The following is a 22,309-nucleotide window of genomic DNA, read 5'->3' on the forward strand; positions in this document are numbered from 1 at the left end:
TCGGGTTAAGAACTTTGCTTCAGGGTGAGAACAGAAATTGTGCTCTGGCAGAACGGCAGCAGCGGGAGGCCCCATTAGCTAAAGTGGTGCTTCAGGTTAAGAACAGTTTCAGGTTAAGAATGGATCTCCAGAACGAATTAAGTACTTAACCTGAGGTACCACTGTAGTAGTACATCAGCCAGAAAAGACCAAAGTAAGAGCTTTCCTCATCAAGGAGAAATGCACAAAACCCACATGCTACCTTCTCTTCAGACTACTTTGTGAAGTGGACTAGGAAAGGCCAGGTGACAGCTGGATTACTTTAACACTGTTACAGGATTGCTCCAAATGCTTCCCGGTTGTATACAGCCAAGCAATGTCTTTACAAAATTGCACTTACTATGCTAAAACATTCATTAAACTGCATATATTGGTGAAAAGAACATACAAAAATGCATTATATTAGGGAAACTGGCCTGCAAAGGTGTGTATTATTAGGCAAAATTGCATTGCACTTGTACTAAAATGCAGGTACATCTTCACGAGGACATTAAAAATCACAAATTGATATGGGGATGTGAATTTAAGACTGGAAAAATAAGAAATGGTGAAAAACTGAAATTGGCAGATTCACCCTGTCTACAACTTACTGCTTTTAATTTCTGGTTGGCTTCTGGTTTTATTTTCTCTTTTTTGTTTTGTTTTTATGGCACGTTATTTCACTGTATATTGAAATTTTTTGGTTTTACTGTTTGCCACCTCAGGCATCTAGCATGGAAAGGTCACTTTTTATAATAAGTAAATAAAATAAATAGTTTGGGTATGACTAATTTAAAGAACAGCAATGAAAGTATTTGCCCCCAAACTGTGGTCCTTGATGAGAATTCCTTAGGTGTTCTTTAAGATGAGAATACCAATAGTTGTCCTGTAAGGCAGCCCAATGACATTTTTGATAGCGACTTCCAAATGGTAGGCTCTCCATCGTTATTAACACAATAAATCTCCTTAGACGCTGAGTGGTTAAGTTAAACAAAAAGGAGGTTTTGATGGAACACCCGTTGTTTGTTTTGCTAAACAATCTCTACTTCATACAAAGAATTAATTTTTATCCAGTTAAAATAAATTCAGTGTCCACAAGGAGTCATGAGGTTTCTGGACTTGGTTTCCTCTTACCTTAATCCCACCCTGATGTAATACAGTTGGCTACACTGGTGTAAGTGAGAACAGGGTCGGCCTGTTTTTTTTGGTTTTTTAAGGCTCATATCAAAATAGAAAGTAGTTCAAATGGAAAAGTTCATGTCCTGTTACTGAGTTGCTTGTGAGTCACTGCAGAAACCAATTTAGCAGCTATTGCCAAGAGTACACTGACCTGAGAGTTAACCCATTACATCCTTTGCTAGCTCTTTTTAAAACATAGTCTTGCTGAAATACCAAATCTTGCGGAAATACACAATTTGCTAAACCAAATTTTAGTGTGGCAGGCCCTGCCCTGTGGAACTCCTAGCCAGTAGAGATCCAGCCGGAGTCATCCCTGCCTTCTTTTATGTCTACTGAAAATTTGTTTGTTCAGATAGGCCTTTTTCTTATTTGTTTTAGCAAGCAGTCTCTACTGTTTTTTTAAATGATTTTATCATAACATAATTGTCAACTGCCCAGTTTTAAGCAGGCCAATGTCAGTTTGATTCCCGGGTGTCTCGTTTTTTCATCTGGCACTCTACAGTGAGTCCTCGTGTTGGAGCACCAGACCAAAAGACTCTCACCTTGACACTTGTGAACAGGGTCACACCAGAGTGCCAAAGGTCCAGCACTCTGGCATGACCCTCTGATGAGACCAGCATTCCTTTCTGTCTAGCTGTCAAGCGTTGGGGAATTCTTTCCCTCCCTCGATGGCAGCAAGAAGCAGAGAAATAACAAAGAGTTCTTACTAATGAGTTTATTCAAATATCACACACAGAGAGAGAGAAAGAATGCCGTCTGTCTCTCTTAATGGCGTTGCTCCAACGGAGCTCCTTCCCCCTCCCTTCCTAGCAACAGCACTTCCCCTTACAGTGGCCAACAGGGGCTAATTGTCTCTGAGTCCTAATCTCTTGCCTTCTCAACGACTGCCGAAATCTGGGAGAAGGAGGTGGGGTCGGAAATACTCTCCAGTGACATTGTATCAGCTGTCTGTTCTGTCTTGGTCCACCCATCTCTTCTCCCAACACCTCCCAACTCTTCTGTTTGCCTGCCTCTGAGCTTTGACCTTCTTCAAAGCAGTGCTGTAATTCAATACTGCCTTCCTCTTCTCTGGAAGCTTCAGGAGAAGGTGGGGGGAAGCGATCTTCACCATTCTTCCTCCATCTCATCACCTTCAGTCCAGTCCCTGACACTAGCTTTGGTGCTCTGGGCTCAGGAGCAGGGTTGCGCCACAGTGCTAAAGGCCCATCATTCTGGCGCAACCCTCTGACAAGCCCAGAGCATCAGTGCTGTGTTCTCTCTCGCTCTCACCCTGCTTTTTTTGGGTGAGAACATGGTGCACTTCACATGACTTGCCCGGGAGCAACGTATGTCCTGATTTCAGGTAAGAAAAAGTTGGACAGTATGGCATAGTGACTTAATTTTATTTTTTGTGTGTGTTGTATGGCACCTTGCTGTGTTTTTATGAATCTGTGGTCTGTTGTTGTTTAGTTGTGACCCCATGGACCAAAGCACGCCACGCTATGGTCTATAAATATTTAAATGAATGAACCAAGGTTTGTTCCCCTCTCATTCTTGATGCATGCCATTCTAGCATTCTGCAGTATGCACACAGCACACTGTTATGTAGAGGGGGACTGGGGGTTTGGACGGGGGCTGGTGTGTCACTTCAGGGTTATTACAGCCAGCAGATATGAAAGTACTTTTAAAGGCAGTCTCCTCTATAGCCATTTTTAAGACAATTCATTAAGTGCATTAGAATAATATCAGGAATAACTCTCTCATTTGATAGAATAGTCAAACACTTGCAAGTTATTTAATAACTACCCAAAGGAGACTATTCTAGGAGAAAATGACTTATAATGTTCTTCTGTTTCCAGTAGACTCTTGAATATTGGTCCATTGAATTCAGGGGAACAAAAGAGAAATCTTTGAAGTGTTCAGCAGCTAATTCTACGGTGCGGTGGGCCAGTTCATTCTTTTCTTTTAGTAATCACTTCAGACAGCTTTGGAAAATTATCGGTGTCATATGGAGCGCAGATGAAAATACCATTTTCTTGCTCTTGCTTTCTCAAATAAAATCATCAAGATATAGTGTCTGCATTTGCTTTGATTTTTCCCCCCTTCAAAAGCACTCCATCCTAAACACATTTACTTGGAAGTAAACCCTAGCGATTTCAAGGGAGCCCAGATGGACTTCCCTGTGTAAGTATATTTGTCTAGGCTGGATGCCAGGGTTTTTTAGGTTCAGCAGAATCAAATGGAAAAAGTCTAAATTGTATCACTTAGGGCAGCAAGTATGGGATCAAATCATGGCTGAACGTTTCCCCATCTAGAAACCACCAGCAACAAACTTCATGCATGTTTAAAATTCAAAAGTTCGGAAGAAATGGGGGAACTCTCCAGTGTGCTGTCCTGACCAGCAGCATGAAGCAGCACCATCAGCAAAAAGGTGTACTAAGTGATGTTCACTTCCAAGCATCACATCTATGGAACGTAAGAGATGCTCTACAAGAGCTCCTGTTGCTCCTGAAAATGGCAGGCTAGTGCTTCATGGAGCCTGTGTTCAAAGAATATATATAGCAGTGTGGGAAGCTGGTTTAAGTTTCTGGCTTGTTCCAAATTTGGTAACCATAGTTTCATGATTTGGACAAAAAGGAAAACGGTGGTTAAGTGAAGATTTCCTGGTTTTATCACTGCATGTCTCACAGGGGGAAGCAAGGGGACTGCGTGCCCAGCCGAAAGGCTCATTGATTCCTATTAAGTTGTGATATTATATTCCAGAGACTCATAAGCAGTTCATGACAGCATCCGTTATCCCTTCATATAACTTATCTGCGTCAAGTAATCAGAGAGCTAGTGAAAATTAAGGCTGCCTTTTTAGGAATCACTTTAATGTAACATTCTTGCTCCTTTTATTTGTGCAGAAGAGAAATCGGGTCCAAATGTTCTTAGCTGCTTAGAGCCTGGTGCTGATAACACTAAGGTTGTAGGTTTGATCCCCTTATGGGACAGCTGCATATTCCTGCATTGCAGTCGTTGGACTAGATGGTCCTCAAGGTCCATTCTAAATCTACAGTTCCATGATTCTGTTATTCCACATTGATTTTCAAAAGCTTTTCAGGTTTTCGTAGCATGAATAAATGAATGAACTGGGATGGGGGAGGTGAATGAAATGACAATAACACTGTTACTTGCTCTTCGCTTTCTGAGTGATGAGGAATTCAAGGGGCATTTAAATGGCTTTGGGTGAGAGAGTCCTGTAGACCTATGATATCTATATAATATTTGCTTCACCTACCTGCTTACATATAAGCAAGTTGAGCACTTTGGAAGGAAATAGGAACTCCTATAGCAGGGAGTCAACCTGTTGTCATTTCTTCACTACATTCCAGAAAAGCCCTCCCTGCACCCTAAGGTATTTTGCCAGCCAATTCATCGGTTCCTCTTTCTGCTAGTATATGATTCTTTCTAAATAACTGACAAATTGTCTCCAACCAGTTTAACCACACACACACCCTTTCAGTAGCTGGAGGGTGTCACCTTTCTGAACTCAGATGTCATAGATCTCAAAGCTGGAGAAAGGTTCCCAGCCAGCCATCAGGAGAACATTTCCTTGTCATTAGCTTTCATTCATCATCAACTGCTCAACCTGGAATCTTTGCAATCCATCTTCTTAACAAATAGATGGCCATTCAGCATCTGCAACAATAGGAATTAATCTTGCATTCAGTGCAGATTGTAACTCATCTATATTTAAATGCTCACAGATGTCAAAATTTTGAGGTAAAAAAAAAAAGGTCTCTGGCAGTTAAATATAAAGATTAACCTTTATCATTTTCATGTCAGCAACCTTGTGTCATGAAATTCTGTTGATATATTATTATGTTTATTTCATTCATGGTTCAAATCTAATGCTGGAGTCTGATATTTTTTTTCTGGATCCCAGACATTTTCTCCTCACTTGGCCCATTTAACATAATTATTCTGATTCTCTCTCCCCCCCCCCCTTTTCCTTTTTGGCAAGTTTTAACCACAATGTTTCTGCTATAGCTTCTTTCACGGTGCATCCCTATTATAACTCATCTTGCAAATTCCTTTGATGCGCTCCTAGTTATGTTTGCATTTGCTTCTTCTATGTTAGTAAATATCAATAAAAGAGAAGCAGCAATAAGAGATTCTCAAGCAAAGAAAGTCTAGTTCAGATATGGGTCCAATTCTGGACACACCTGTCTTCTGCTACCACAGTTCACTTGATTCCCTCCTCTTTCAAAAATGGAGAAAGATCACAGAAGTCAGGCTTACACACCCAGATTGTCTCATGGGTCACCTATATCACAGTAATGGGTGTATGGTTAGGAGGAGCTGATGGCTTCTGGGGTTAGTTTTATGGAGCATGTTCATCACACATTACAATCAGCACATTCATCCATTCTACTTATATCCTATCCAGGGCAACAGACACATCAACAATAAATAATATGTTTGTGTGTGTGTGTGTGCGTGTCCACGCAATCAAAAACCAGTTTCTCAGTGTGGCCAAGAACAGTGTCTCTAAGCAATCCAGTGTGTGATTGTGTAAACAAGAATGCTTTTAAATTTATCCTGAAAGTCAATAAAGAGAGCAGCAGATGCACCTCACCAGGGAGGGCATTCCACAAACAGGGAAGTGCCACCGAAAAGGCCCTGTTAAAAGTGAACACCAACTAGACAAAACATACTTGTGTGGAATGTACTCATTACATCCCTCTTTTGTTATGTTCTATGTCGAGTACGCTGCTAAACTTTTAAAATGAGAGAGGAGAGCTCACGTTGAATATCAGTGGGGCACAGCATGCAACATGTTCTCAGCTTCTATGGAGGATGATATTATGTTCTTTTAAGAATGAATTATTCCTTCCACCAGCCTCCAATGGAAATAAATTGATGGAAAAGGCTATGGTGTGTGCTTGTGCCCATAACTGTTGCTTTGGTGTGCAAATGTGCCCATAGGTCTAAAAAGACTGGCAGCCTCATATAGGCAAATTCTGATTAAATCCATGGAATGTATTTTCAAGGGGCAGGGACAGTTATGCATAGTCTCTTCCCTCCCTTCAAACCATGCTTAGTGGAAAAGTTATGTTGTCTGTTTCTTATTGTCTACTGGTTTGTAATAAATAATTAGGAGTATGGCCTGCAATAAGTCTAAAAGATAGTGTGTAAAGACAAACTGTCAGTTGCTGATTAGGAAAAAAATGCTGATTGAAAAGAAATATATGTTTAGTGCCGATTCCATAGCTTTGACCCCAACTTTGTGGCACTTTGCCTAGCATGTGAAATCTAGCCCAATGATAAATCACCAGAATTTGTACTATTTGACTTTGTTAAAGCAACAGTCTGTTAAAAGCTAAGACCACCAACTGGGTTTTTGTTGCTGCGTGCGTCTCCCATAACCAAACCACCATAGCTTTTAAAAGCAAAGTTATTACTGGTATTATGGAGTCCATTATTCAGCAAGAATAGAAGTTGTGGTGTTCATTACCCAACAATCTGTCCTTGATTTTCAGTACTACCTTATCTAGTTTCTCCGACACATGTTTTGCCAAACCCTATTGGAAACATATTGAGCTGATCTCACATGGTATGAATTTTATAATAAACATTTCCCAGGGGGTGGGGGCCAGAATGCAGTGCTAAAATAAAGTGTTATGCAACTGTGCTAATGTGCTTGGCGGTGGGGGTGATATTGCTTGAACATGGTATAACTAGATGTGGAAAGGATGAAGAAAGCCAGTAAAGAGCTTTGAGGTCTGTAGGTAAAATGTCAAAATAGCAGAGCCTCTTTTGAATGAGGCCACTATCCAACATCTTACGCTCTGACCCAGGGGTAGCCAACATGGTAGTCTCCAGATGTTGTTGGACTACAACTCCCATCATCCCTGACCATTCACCATGATAGCTGGAACTGACAGGAGTTGGAGTCTAGCAAGATCTGGGAGTGCATTGTGTTGGCCAGCCCTAGACTGATCAGTAAAACTATATTTATGTCAAATGACCAAGGACTGGAATCTGACCCATCAAAATCCATACCTGGCACATTCTCTTTCACTGTCCTGTCTCTGTTCCTGACCCACCAGATTCCTCCAGGCTCTGTTCCTAATGCCCAGCCTGCTGAATCTGATTTGGTGCCACACCTGACCCCCTCAGGGAGCCAGTATTTTTGTAAATGAAAAATAGCAACCCTCTCTCTGGATCATGAAGATGCATGGCTTGATGACTACTCATCACTTTTCCTGCCTTGTCTCCCAAGCTATAATGGACCTTCTTTGTATCTTCAGCTTTGACCACCAGCTACCTGCTTACTCAGCTAGCCTCTCCTCCTTGGTTACACTATCCCTGCTAATAATTTCTAAGTGGCTGAATCAGCATACATTGTGGGTTGAAAACATTTGAAGTTGCCTGAGCGTGTTGAATTTTCTCAGCTCGTGCCAAACTTGTGATTTATTCACTTGTGTTAACGCATCAGGAACCAAAGTTTAATGCCATCACCCAAGACAAACACTGTTTAAATGGGCTCAAACAAAGGAATGAATTTGTGGAAAGTGGACTGTTTTCATCAGCCTGTTGCTGCTATAAATATCCAGTCTTGTACTTCAAGACACCAGTCCCAGATCTCTTGTGGCAGCATTTCACCTAATTCACTAGCAACAGCAGTAGTTGAGTAGTTGTCCCTTAGTCACTTGGCGATGTCCAAATGCATTTGTGGAAAAACAGCACAGCTTCATCCTGAGATGGAGATTCTCTCCTCTCTAAGCAACTTTGACATAGCTGAAATATCAGGGGGAACTTCAACCACTGCTATTTGGGCAACCACTGACAAAAATATGTCACCAGACAATCTTTTCCTAATTTTCTAGGATTTCTCTATTTATCAAGGTGGTCCATTCTAACCTTATTCATATAGAAGAAACATTCATCAGCAACAAACACCCCGGGCTTCCTACGGAGAGCTCACGTACAGTGTATTCCCAAACAAATGTTCAAGAGCTGCAAGACGTATTTGAGGGCAAACTAACAGTGCTGCATATAAGGTCTTTGCAGAGTTGTTTCTTGGGCAGCAAGATTCACAAGATCAGATGTAATCAGATATAAATGGGGGGGGGGATACTGGTACCTGAAATATTGGGACAAGTGAATTTGAAGGACAGAAGGCTGTGTAGGTAGAGTCACAAAGAAAGACTTCTCCACTAAATTACAGTAAAAGATGCTTCACATTTATCATCCCTGCAAATTCCATCTTTTACTATTGCTGACAGGACAGCCAGAGTGGTCACCGTGATGCCTTCAGTCCAGGTGTAACAGATGGAGGTTGATGAGTGAAAATTGGTGTAATATATTAGATGCACCAAGACTTCCTGCATTTTAATTGGCATAGCCCACTGTATTGTTATACCAGTTTGGCTCTTCCTTGTTCCATGGCTAGATCTTCCCAAAGCATTGCTGATAATCAGCACTGCTGAGGTAACTGAAATCTCCCATCACATCGACTCCCATGCTCCCCAGCAGAGTATGAGTCTGGAATCCAATACAAACATGATGCTTTAGCTGTCAATAAAACATACAAATGATTCTTTTGTTAGTTCTATTAAGAAAGAGAAAGAACAATTAAGTCAACGAGTCTGAGTTCTTTCCTTACACATTAAATCAGCGAAAGTCTTCCTGGTTGCTAATGTCTCCCTTCCTTAGACTGGGGAAAATCTGACAACACTGCTGAATATTCACTCATTTAATGAAGCACCGCAGCCGTAGCTAATGATGTGCTCCTAATCACATCAGGGTAGACTTTGAGCCAATTCTACTTTGCTTATTTTTGTACACCAAGCATGTGGGAGATATTACTCTGGACCATATTTTCAAGCGTGCACATAAAATATGCATGTCAAAGTATTATGTGTAAACATTGCTGTTTCTACTTCCAAGGAGCATTTGCTTGCTTAAAAGCTAGGCACACAAAGAACATATGGCACATCAGTAGCTGCTTTGTTAGCACAAATGGTGCTTGCGTAAATACAACCAGAGCTTATACAAATGCAATGTACACACTGTCCTCATGAATGCCCTGCCATCTTCACTTTCACTTGCACTCTCGGCTTGCGACTGAACATTACATGTTTGTTTTTGTTTTCCTTCACCATAAATGGATTTACAAGCCATCATTGATTCAGTTTGGAGAAAATATGTCAACAAGATTCTTTGAGTGACACGACAAGCTAATGATACTAATTAAAGAAGAATTTGCCCAAGCCACACAGAGAGTGATGCAATGCAACCACTTCTTAAGATTTGACTCCATTACGCTGTTTATCCAGCATAACGGTTTGCTCCTGGGTAAATGGATTGCTCCTTTAGTGCCAAAAGTCAAACATACCTGAGGCCTCAAGATGAGAAAAACAAATATTTTCAAACAGTGGCTGCACCCATGCTCTCTTGGGTTTCTTTTTCACACAAGATGGATGCTAGGTTTGATTGGGCCATGGGTTCTCTGGAAAATATCCTTGGAGCCAGAGCCAGATTTAAGTTTGATAGGGCCCTAAGCTACTGAATGTAATGGGGCCCTTTATATGTCCAGCTGTCCTTTGTCAACAACAAATTGTCACTGCTTTTTGTGTTGAATATATGCTGTATGGTGATTATGGACTCAGTAGGTATCTAAAGCCATTTGCACATTACTCAAGAAGAGATAAAGAAGGCTATTAAAAAGATGAAAAATGGGAAAGTGCCAGGTCCAGATGGCCTTTCGGCCAAATATTATAAAACACTAAGTATTAAAGGAAGGAAGGATCCCGAATACCTGGAAGGAAGCATATATTACTTTGATCCCCCAAAAAGATGCAGATACCTTGGAAGTGAAAATCTATAGGCCAATTTCACTACTAAATAATGATTACAAGCTATTTGCAGATATAATGGCAGAAAGACTAAAAAAGGTTCTGAACAACAGAATACATAAAGATCAAACGGGCTTCCTCCCAGGGAGACAACTAAGGGACAATGTAAGGAACTTGATAGACATTATTGAATATTTGGATATGAGCATAGATAGACAAGCGGCCTTGGTATTCATAGATGCTGAAAAAGCGTTCGATAACATCTCGTGGGATTTTTTGAAGAAAAGTTTGGAAATGGTGGGAATGGGAGAGAAATTTAGAAAAGGCATAGAAGCTATATACAAGGAACACAAGGCAAAATTGGTAATAAACAACACCACAACAGAAGATTTTAGTATATATAAAGGAACCTGACAGGGCTGCCCCCTGTCCCCTCTATTGTTTATAACAGTATTAGAAATACTAAACGAGAGACTGAGGGGGGCAACAGAAGTCACAGGAGTCAAGGTAGGAAAGAGGGAATATAAAATCAAGGCCTTTGCAGATGACATCGTACTAACCTTAGAAGACCCAAAAAATAGCGTAAAAGAAGCTTTACAAAAAATTGACAAATTTGGAGCCGTGGCAGGACTTAAGGTAAATAAAACCAAAACCAAAATGTTAGTTAAAAATTTAACAAAGGAAGAAATGATAGATCTAGAAAGAAGGACCGAAATTGCGGTAGCTAAGAAAGTGAAATATCTTGGGATCTGGGTTACAGCTAAGAACATAAATTTATACAAGGATAATTACGATGCCACCTGGAGGAGTATAAAGAAAGACATGGAAATTTGGGGGAGGATGAAACTCTCCTTTTTGGGGAGGATAGCTGTTGTTAAAATGAACATTCTGCCCAGAATGTTATTTTTATTCCAAACCATCCCCATACTTAAAGGCCTAAAACAATGTAAAGAGTGGCAGAGAGCCTTGGCAAAGTATATTTGGCAGGGGAAAAGGCCACGGATAAAAATGAAAATTTTGATAGACAAAAAAGAAAGAGGGGGTTTTTCTCTCCCGGACCTAAGTTTATACTATGAAGCGGCTTGTATACTTTGGTTAAAAGATTGGATAAAACTGGAGAATAGAGAGCTGCTGGACCTGGAAGGCTTTAATAATTGGTACGGATGGCATTCGTACCTTTGGTATGGGAAAGTGAAAGTCCACAAGAGTTTCTTAAACCATATTTTTAGGGGACCATTATACCAAGCATGGGAAAGGAACAAAAACCTCCTTGAAAGAAAGACCCCATGGTGGATTTCACCAATAGAGGTTTTAACGGTCAAGAAAATAAATATGGAAGAGATAAACACCACCTATGAAGAAATGTTAAGAAAAACAGACCAAGGGCCCAAACTTAGACCTTATGAAGAAATAAAAAATTTATTCACTGGTTGGCTGCAATATCACCAGGTGAATGATTTGTTAAAAGAGGATAAGAGGAAGGTGGGTTTTGATGATAAAAAATCAAAATTTAATATAGAAGTAATAGAAGGCAAAAACAAAACCCTGTCCAGAATCTATGATATACTATTAGAGTGGTACACAAAGGACGAGGAGGTGAAGGAGGCAATGATTAAATGGGCAATTGACTTTGGTTATAATATTGATTTCGAAAGGTGGATGGAAGTCTGGAATTGTAACATAAAGTTTACAGCATGTATGGCACTGAGAGAAAATATCTTACCTGGTCAAAGCCATTTCCCAGGGTGTGGCCACTATCACATGCTGACAACTTCTAGAAGCCACAGGTGAAAGCTGATTGAAGGGATGGGCAAACTATCTCAGAAGGAGCATGACGTGGCCACGACCAGAGGTACTACCTCTCCCCTAACAACCCTAACACCCCATAAGCAGTATGTAAATTAAGAAATATTTGATAATAATAAGTCTGCAATTGTTCTGTGCATACCTTTTGGTATTGTAAATTGCTTTGGGATGCTTCATGGGAAGCAATTCATTAATGAAATCACCACCATCATCACATGCTTATCTTTGAAATCCCCGCACATTTCTCCATAGCTTACCTCACATCAGGCATCCCCAATCTCAGCCCTCCAGATGTTTTGGGATTACAACTCCCATCACCCCTAGCTAACAGAACCAGTGGTGATGGGTGATGGGAATTGTAGTCCTAAAACATCTGGAGGGTTGAGTTTGGGGATGCCTGCCCTAGATTCTCATTTTCTAAACAACACAGGGATAGAAGAACCCTGAGGAATTATTAGGGATAGAAGGACCCTGAGGAATTATGAGGAACCCTGGCAATTATTTCCTCATGGCCCATCATCGCCTGCCCTATGACAATGTGGTTTAGTCTAAGCTAACCACACCCAGTCACAGCGCTTTGAAAATACTGGGAAGTGGACAAACTGGCTGCAATGATGAGCTTTGCAGTAGTCAAAAGCTTCTTTGGTGGCTCCTAACATCTGAACTGGAGGTCTGGATGCATATATTGAGCTGGCAATTTAGGTTCCTGTTTGTTCGCTTAAAAAAAAATGCTAGTTCCTTTAGGGCAGGAATGTGAGACCTGTGCCCCTCCAGATACAGAGGTACCTTGGGTTACAAACACTTTGGGTTAAAAACACTTTGGGTTACAAACTCCGCTAACCCGGAAGTAGTACCTTGAGTTGAGAAATTTGCCCCAGGATGAGAACGGAAATTGTGTGGTGGTGGCACGGCAGCAGCTGGAGGCCCCATTAGTGATAGCGCACCTCAGGTTAAGAACGGTTTCGGGTTGAGAATGGACCTCCGGAATGAATTAAGTTCATAACCTGAGGTACCACTGTATTGTTGAACTCCAGCTCCCATCATGGCTAGACAGCATGGCCAATGGTCAGGGATGATAGGACTTTCAGTCCAACAACATCTGGAGAGAGAGTGGAGGGAGGCAGCTTTACTGGTATAGAACCTCAATATTTCCTGGTGAGCCAACAAATGACCAGACAGAAGTGATTCAGTGTGATCTGTTAATCACAGGAGGTTGCATTTGGCTAACTACTATTCGGAGTGCAGTCATTTATTTTAATGGACCTAAGGTAGTCATGTTCATTAATTACTATGGGTCTACTCTGAGTAAAGCTTAGTTGACTACAACCCAGGGTAGATATGTATGTATGTGTGTTTATTAAACTTATTAGTTCCTTGTCACCCAAAGGTTCTTCCAGGAACTAACAATGGAAAAAAGTGCATAAACACATTGTACCAAATGTTAACATGAAGATCAACTGACACATAGGCTCAGCAGTTTCAGACTACTGTTGATGGCATGCCAGATGAATACTGTACATATAATTAAAATATTCTCCCCAAGACCATTCCTATGCTATTCTGCTTCAGTGTTAGCTAGTGGAGTTGGGAGTCCAGGCTCTGAAATCCATGGAAACCTCCTACTTTCAGAACATCTCAACATGTGGCCACATACAAATGACTCAGTGTGATGTGTGAATCCATCACATGGCAGACAGGTTGCATATTGGCTAGTTGTATTTGATTTCTCCTATGAAGGTCCATAGCAACAGCAGTAGCACCAGAGATCCTTAGTGGTACTGGTATCAGCACCAGCACCTGCAAACTTGGATCTCATGTCCTAATTAAATACAACAGGTTTTCCTTTTTTTGTGTGTGAGGGAAAATATTTGCAAACTACTGAATGTTAACTTCATAGTGACCAACGCCTTCTCTCCCCCCCCCCATTTTCTTTTTTTATAATATTTTTTATTGATTTTAACATATAAATTATAAAATGTACCACGAAACTTATCACTTATACAAACTTTTTAGACTTCCATCAGCACCTCTGATAACCCACCGTTTTATCCACTTCTTATACATTTCTTAACGTTATATTGCCTTTAAGCCTCTTAACAAATTATCCTTCCCCTTATCTATTTTCGCAATACTTCCAATAATACTCCTCACAGAACTTCTTGCAAACCTACAAACATCGTCTGATCTTCACAAATACTTTTCAAATAGTCTGTAAATTTACTCCAGTCTTCTGTGAATTTCTAGTCCCGCCGGTTTCAAATTCTTCCTGTTAGTTTATCTAGTTCTCCATAGTCCATTAACTTCATTCTCCATTCTTCAGTCATTGGTAATTCTTCTTGCTTCCATTTTCTGCTTCCATTTTCTCTCTCTCTCCCCCCCCCCCCATTTTCCATTTTCTAATGGAGGATGTCCCTTGAAAGAAGAGTCTGAGTTAGAAAAGCATGCTTCTGTGGGTGATCCCCAGTGATTACAAATGACCCTAGTTCAAATCCAGGCAGCTCTTATTTCCACATCCTTTTAAGATCTTGAAGCCTCCTGATTTCTGCCTTGCAGAAATACTTAAATCATACAACAGGCAATTAGACACAGTTAAGTGGGCTGTAGAAAGACAAAAGCTTCCAGCGATGCAGAGCCATCTCTCGAGAAGTGAAGAAAGTAATGCTTTCCAATTGAAATAAATGGTATCCCATAATCTCCATGGTCCTCAGCCTTGGGCCGGCAGCCATATTCAGCATATAAGATTTGAGCTGGTTGGGGGATCAAATTTCAAAAGAATGGCTTAAGGGGAGATATAAAGTTCTGGCAATAAAGACAGGTTTAATCAGCAAGGGATGAAACATTCACTCTCATATTTTATTTGGCAGAGGTGTTGAGATATTGTGCAATATCATTTCCAGGGCTTCATCGTTAGACTGGTTGAGTAGCGTGATATTTACAATAAAAAAATGTAATTGCTGGGGGTTAAAAAGGCTCAGCTTGCAGAAAAAATTCTCCCTAGAAGTAATTTGGTTAATGTTCATATTATTGCTGTATTTTGGAAGTGTGCCTGACAGTTTTAGTCATGGACTATTTTATTGTAATAACATTTAGCTTTTGAACTTTTTATTGCAGAAGTGAAAACAGTAGCTTCCTGCGGTGAATGGCAAGAATGATACCTTTGCCCTTTCTCTTTCTCAGCTCCCATATAGCTTTGGTTCCCAAGGTGCCACAGAAACCCAGACTCATCGTTCTCATCTCTCTCATCAACACAGTTCCCAGAACAGCCACTTTCTGTCTTCATAGCTCTTCTGGGTGTCTACTCATTGCTGCCCTACTCTACTAACTCAGCTCACACCAAGCAACCAGGCCATAGGACTGTGGCTGGAATTTGAACTGCACCTAAATGTATAACTTCTAGGTTTTATAATGGTTCAAACATGCCATCTTTCTTCTTTCACTAGTGTTTTCTGTGGATACAATATGGGAAGTCAGGAAACAGTTATGTGGGCTTGCCCTTCACTAGGACCCAATCTGCATTGTATATTTAAAGCAGTATTACACCACTTTAAATAGTTATGGCTTCCCCCAAAGAATTCTGGGAAATATAGTTTGTTGAGGGCACGCAGAGGCTCTATTCCCCTCACAGAGCCACGATTCTGAGTGCCTTGACACCCAGTCTTTCTTTCCAGGGAATTCTGGTAATTGCAGCTCTCTGTGGGAAATAGGGGGTATCCTAACAGCTCTCAGCACCCTTCAACAAACTATACTTCCTAGGATTCTTTGCAGGAACTCATGACAGTTTAAAAAGGTATAATATGGTTTTTAACATATGAAGTAGATGGGGCCTATGAGAAGTAACAGAAAGGCTAGAGATTCTTAGAGGCCTATGGCAATGGTGTCTCTTTTGGCATATTCTTAGAATACAATGGCCTGGTGTGGATGGAACAGTAAACCATATTGTAGCAATATGTGCACAAGTCTGCTCCCTCTTCCCATAGAGATTGAGAAAGAAGCTTCTGTTTTCAGCTAAATTTTTGTCATTATGTCCAACCTAAAAACTGTGGTTTTAACTATGGTTTCTCTGAACAAGCCAGGATCAGAAATCACGGTTTGATATTTGACAATCCATTGTTTAATAATCACATTTTGCCCTGATTTTAAACAAGAGAGAGAACAAGCTATGATTAGTTGAAAATGGAAGTAGATTTTTCCAGCCTCCTCCCATGCCAATGTAGAAGAGGGGTTGAGCACACAAGTCTCAGGCTTGTTCAAGTAACTCTATACTATGGTTTAGTACAATGTTCAGACATAGTTTTCCTCTCCAGCTTCACCAGTTATGTGCAGCAGGGCATTGGTCACAGTAACTTTCCTTTGCCCTTGAAATTATACCTATGAATGTGTCATAGCATTGCCAAATCAGTCATGTCTAATTTTTTTAGATGGATTTAGCTTCAGGTACAATCTAATGTTAGGTAGACTGGTAACCTTCAAGTGATTTGTTTTCCTTCCTTCTTCCCACTTCCCTGTTCCTCCTTTGAACTGAAATGTCACCTTACTTGCCTTTAATTTCTTTGTCTAGAATTAATAAACAAATAAGATGCTACACGGGTGCCCACACAAAACAAATGTTAAGGTTCTGCTAGGAAATGTGTAAGGAATATATGAACATTTCCTTCTGCTCACCACTCACTGATGATGAATAGAGGGATTATGACTTCATTTTCTACTACAAAAAAGAAGTGTTCTAAGGTTCCATGGATGCAGCTTAGGCTAAACCATGGTTTAAAATTGGCATTTAGCACAACACTGGTCCAAAGATAGATGAAATGCTTGCATTCATTCCTTAGCTTAAATTAACATGCCAAAGCCGACTCTGCCGAAAGAGCCTGGGAATAACTGTATTGCATTTGTTGCTGGTACAGTAATGTTATCCTATTGCAGGGTAATTGATTTCTGGTGTGCAGGGAGATGAAACCTCAAAAACATTACCCTTGCATTAAAAGGCCAGTATAACACAGCTAAGCTATACAACTTGTAAAAACTAGTTCAGACTTGGAGTTAAATTATTTTGAAAGGCACCCACAAAATATAAAACCAATTTTAGAGTTCCTTAGCCTAACTTTTGATACTAATCAACTCCATACTTACTGATTTACTGTGGATAGTGAAAGCAGCAGCTGAAACCCCTTGACTTTTGTCAAATCCCATTTGTTAGCTTATTGTGAAGAATGGACTTTCATTTCAAAGTGCATTAAAGCAGCCTATGTTCTTTCAGTAATTAGGTTGGGAGGAAAGCAGACAGGGCACTTTACTTCCAAGTTTCAATTGTCCAGAATCTTTCTGGAAGGCATATGGAAGACTCTGACTCTGACCCTGAGCTTCTTTGTCTTTTCTGACTTAAGACTTATTCACATGTAGAGATGGGGCAGAAATTCAATTCAGTTCACATTTAAAGGTGAAAACTACTTACTTCACACTTTCTGGAACAGTACACAAAAAGAAACAGCCATCCTTTGAAATTCATCCCCTCCCCCCAAATTTTGCATTGCAGTTCGCCAACCAATTACAAAAATGCATATACTAGGATAAAGTCTGCAGAAAAATGCATTCAGCTAGGGCAACTTGCTTTGCCAAAATGCGCATGTTAGAAGAAATTTGCACCAAAAAGCTGATGGCTTCTTTTTTAAAAATCTTACTTCACTCTGTTTTCTAATTCATCACAATAGTCTTCTGGATTGGAGTGAGGGAGTTGCACTTCATAGCTTGCTTTATCTGATGACTGGCTTGTTGTTGTTGTTTTGTCACCCAGAGGTTTTTAAGACCCAATGATCAATTAATGATCAATGCAGACAAAAGCTCTTGTACTCCCTTCAAAAAACTCAGGCTCCAATAAATCTTGTCCATGCTCCACCAGCACATCTGCTTAGGATTCCCTGCCCAGCCCTTATTTTCCACAAAAAATGAATCTGCCATCTGTAGCATATATCAGCAAATAATCTCAGGAGCAAATCCTTTTACGTTCTGTCTTAATTTTTAAAATGTCTTTTCCACTCCAATGTAACTGATCCTGATTAGGAACGGGAAAGCGACTGAGCTCAAGAAAACAGACACCTCTGCTTAACACCAATAAAACCATTAGACTTTAGAAGATAATTGGCAGGACGGTTACAAAAGGGGACTCACACTTCTGCCTGTACTAAATGCAGAAAGCGCTATCTGATTTCACGTATTTGTCGGCTGAACTGGTTTTTAAAAAGTGGCTTTGGAGTGGTCAGAGTACCGTTCATTTTCCACATTACACCAAGAGATGTTAGGCTAGAGTGCTGGAATTCTGGATCCATTTCTCACAGCAAGGAGTGGGAGAGCAAGTTGACTCAGTTCACAGTTGAAAGTGAACCTATCTCAGCTGTACTTTCCAAAGCAATACGTGAATAGAAACACAGCCAGATGTGAATTTTGCAATTTTCTGAATCTGTATTTTGCCAGCCAAGCAATGTGTACAAGAATGCATGTGCTAAAGTACAGTGTGTATAAAAAATGGTGAAAATAACACATCAAAATGTGAGGGAATTAGTCGGAATGGCTTTGCAAAGATGTGTGTATTATGCAAAATTGCATTTACAATGTATATATATTGGAAGTAATTCACACTAAAATTATGAATTTTCATAAGGACTTTTCAAAAAGAAAAATCTTAAACTGGTGTGGAAATATGGACAACTGAAGACTGGAATAATGATAATCCAAAAGAAACTGAAATGGACAGAGTCACCTATCTGTACTTACAGTTAAGTAAGAATTGGAAGATATTTTTGCACTTGGCCATCTTGTTCTTCATATTGTTAAATTAGAGCACAAAATATTCTCTTGCCTGATGAATAAGGCAAATTGCAGTAATTTATTTGACACTCTTTTAGGTAAATAATCATTTCAGTTTTCAAGGCAAATTAGAATCAGTTTCTCTGACTAGCATTAGGCAGTTACCCAAGTTTACACACTTTTGATGATTTAAAAGAAGTAGAAATATTTCAAGGTGTTAAGTTCAAATTGATTCCCTCTGGCTGTGACCTCACAGGTTTGCTTTCACAACTAATCCAACAAAAATCTAAATATAACTGACTGAAAAGGCAAGGAATAAAGGATTTTGTGACTTGAAGTGCTTACTAATAAAAGGTGAGATTGATGAAAGGAACATTTTTAGAGGAATGTGAAGATAGATCTATTTTGTCATTACTGTGAGGTAAAAAAAAAGTGGACATGAACAAATAGTGCAAATTTAATGGTCAAGAGCAGATGCAAATACTTTTTGATGCCCGTAAAACTACCATACTGATAAACCAAAGGTGTTGATTGCATATGTAATTCTACACATGCATCTCCCAAAGAATAGGAGAGTTGCTAACACATGTTTCCAGGCAGAAGTGGTTTCTAAATAGCTTCAGTGAAGGGGAACATTTGGGCAGATGGAAAACAGCTGGAAAGATTTTTTTAAGGAGGAAAATTGAAAAATCACAATGCGTCTAAATTGTAACACACCCTTAGCTCTAGGGATAGAGTGGGCTAGATATCTTAAGCATGAAGTAAATCCATAAATAAAATTTACCCCAAATGTTTTGCTGACCTTTGCCACTTGCACATGCATTTAATCTTACATCGCAGCACCATTGGAAGATGGTAAAATGTACCACAGGACAGAATTACGTGACTGCCCCTGAAGTATTCTCGGGTCATATGTGTGACAATACTTAACTGGGCAAGCTGAGACAATGGGAAACATATATGGATTTTCGTCTTAAAGCATCCTTTCCTGACTGTTCTTCCTTAAGGTTCTTCCTTCCTCCCAGTACATTTCCAAGCACAATTCAAAGTGTTGGTGCTGACCTTTAAAGCCCTAAACGGCCTCGGTCCTGTATACCTGAAGGAGCGTCTCCACCCCCATCGTTCAGCCCGGACACTGAGATCCAGCGCTGAGGGTCTTCTGGGGGTTCCCTCATTGCGAGAAGTAAGGTTACAGGGAACCAGACAGAGGGCCTTCTCGGTAGTGGCGCCCGCCCTGTGGAACGCCCTCCCTTCAGATGTGAAGGAAATAAGCAGCTATCTTCTTTTTTTAAAAAAATCTGAAGGCAGCCCTGTTCAGGGAAGTTTTTAATATTTAATGCTGTATTGTTCTTAACGATTGGAAGCCACCCAGAGTGGCTGGGGAAACTCAGCCAAATGGGTGGGGTATAAATGATAAATTATTATTATTATTATTATGGTTCCAAACAGCCCAAATTTCTCCTACCGTTCAATCAGGCATGATCTGGAGATGCTACATACATTTGTGAATGATAACACTGGAGATACTATGGAGGCCAGCCTATGATAGAAGTGCCCAAAGCGGAGGACTGGACAAGAGCAGAAGAGCCTATGTGCCTGGCCTTAGTTGCATAGCTGTCAACTTTCCCCTTTTCTTGCGAGGAATCCTATTCAGAATAAGGGAATTTCCCTTTAAATAGGGGAAAACGTTGACAGCTATGCTTAGCTGAATCTGGCCTACGGACTAGCCTGCTCTCTCCACACTGCCTGATAATCAAAACCACCTAAAGCAAATCTGTCCCGCCCTTCATGGGCCTCATTTGTCCTACATGCTAGGCATGGTGAGGGGAAAACAGTCTTGTGGGCTCAGTTGGTATCCCTGGTAAGTCTAACTTGGGCCAGAAGTTTCCCACTGCTGACCCAAAGGCCTGAAGAAGTGCCCTGAATTTGCTATGATATGATGTCCCCAGAGAAGTGTGCCCAGCATCACTCTTGGGTAATAGGCAAAAAAACTTGATTAATCCACCCATTTAATTAATTGAAACATTTTAATTAATTTAATTAATCCACCCATTTAATTAATTAAAGCACTCAATTGCATTTTAATCTCCTTGGCTTGTAATTGTGCTTTGGAGTTAATTCTTAAGAACCAACACGTACCTGTATTCCGCCACAGGGAAGCACATTCTGGCCCCATCCATCACCCAGAGAACTCAGGGCTACTGGGTTGTGTACATTTTTGTAGGTTGTTTCGATTTGTTCATTTCTTTTCGGAACACAGCAATTTACATGTACCTAAACTGAGCCAGGCAGTTGGTGCAACTAGCTCAGTATTGTTTATGGCAGGGTAAACCCACATGGTGCCCTCCAGATGTTGTGGACTCTCATTACCCCCACCAACATTGCCAAGGATCAGGAAAGGTGAAATACATAGTCCACATTTGAGAAGCTTTCACCCTTCAGATATTGCTGAACTAAAACTCACACATTTTGTGGTGTTGTCCATGCTTTGTGGGTCTGATGGAAGTTGCAGTTCAGCTCATATGAAGGGCCAAAGCTTCCCCGCACCTGGCCCACAGTATCTGGAGGCATCTTGTTGGCTACCCTTGGTCTACATCAAGTTAACCACAATAAAGATGCTGGACTAGATGGACTAAAGGTCTGATCCAACAGGCTCTTCAGATGTTCTTATTTATACTGACTAGCAGTGGCTCTCTAGAATTTCAGTCGAAAACATTTCCCATTCCTGCCTGGAGATGCTAGGGACTGAAATAGAGAAGTCCATTTTATTTGAGAAACACAGCACATTTCAAATTTGAATACTCAAGCATTGGACCAGATGAGCCGTTTTATTTTTATTTATTTTTTTGTTCTAATTCTGCCCAGTCTGTGACACTGCTGGTCTAGCTCAAGTGCACTGGACTGAATTTAAATAAATTAGATGTGTCCTTTCAGCTTATAAAGTCATTTGGGTGTGGAGGTGATCTAAATCTTCATGCACTGCCAATCATTGCATTATTTCACAGAAGAATGATGAAGGGAGCAAAAGAACTGGATCAGAGAATACTTAAACAGGAAATGTCTTCTTTGCAAATCCTGGAAACTAATTTTGTGATTTGTTCACAAGGTCCAATTAGCTTTCTCCTTCTCAAACTGAAGTCATCACAAAAGTCCATTGTTTGAAAATTGTGATTGAGTGTGATGGGAGAACTGGCTCTAAACAAAAATTCTAAACTGTTGTGAAGAATGAGCAATGGGAGACATTTATAGCAACATAAGCATTCACTCGCATGTCCTTTGAAGTGGGTGCTCCTTTGTTTCTGAACCAGGTGTTTATGCAGTTTTGCTGGCCCCAGATTTCTTTTGTTGCTTTTCTCCATTTTGCCCATCAACTTCTACTGCAAACTGTGGAAGCTGCAACTAAAGAACCAGACCAAATACACAATGTGTTTTCTCCATTGAAAACTTTTTGATTTTAATAGCCATGCAAATGGGATCCTTATACAATGAATACTGATATTCATATTCATGGAGAGTGAGCCACATTTTCTTCAATGTAGGTTAGGCATGCATGATGCTGCATCTATTTCAGCATCATGATTTGATCACACCTAGTGGGATTATGTTGTTGTTTAGTCGTGTCCGACTCTTTGTGACCCCATGACCAGAGCACGCCAGGCACTTCTGTCTTCCATTGCCTCCCG

This window comes from Podarcis melisellensis (genome assembly GCF_964234715.1).
Source record: "Podarcis melisellensis genome assembly, chromosome: 3".
In the NCBI taxonomy this organism is placed as follows: domain Eukaryota; kingdom Metazoa; phylum Chordata; class Lepidosauria; order Squamata; family Lacertidae; genus Podarcis; species Podarcis melisellensis.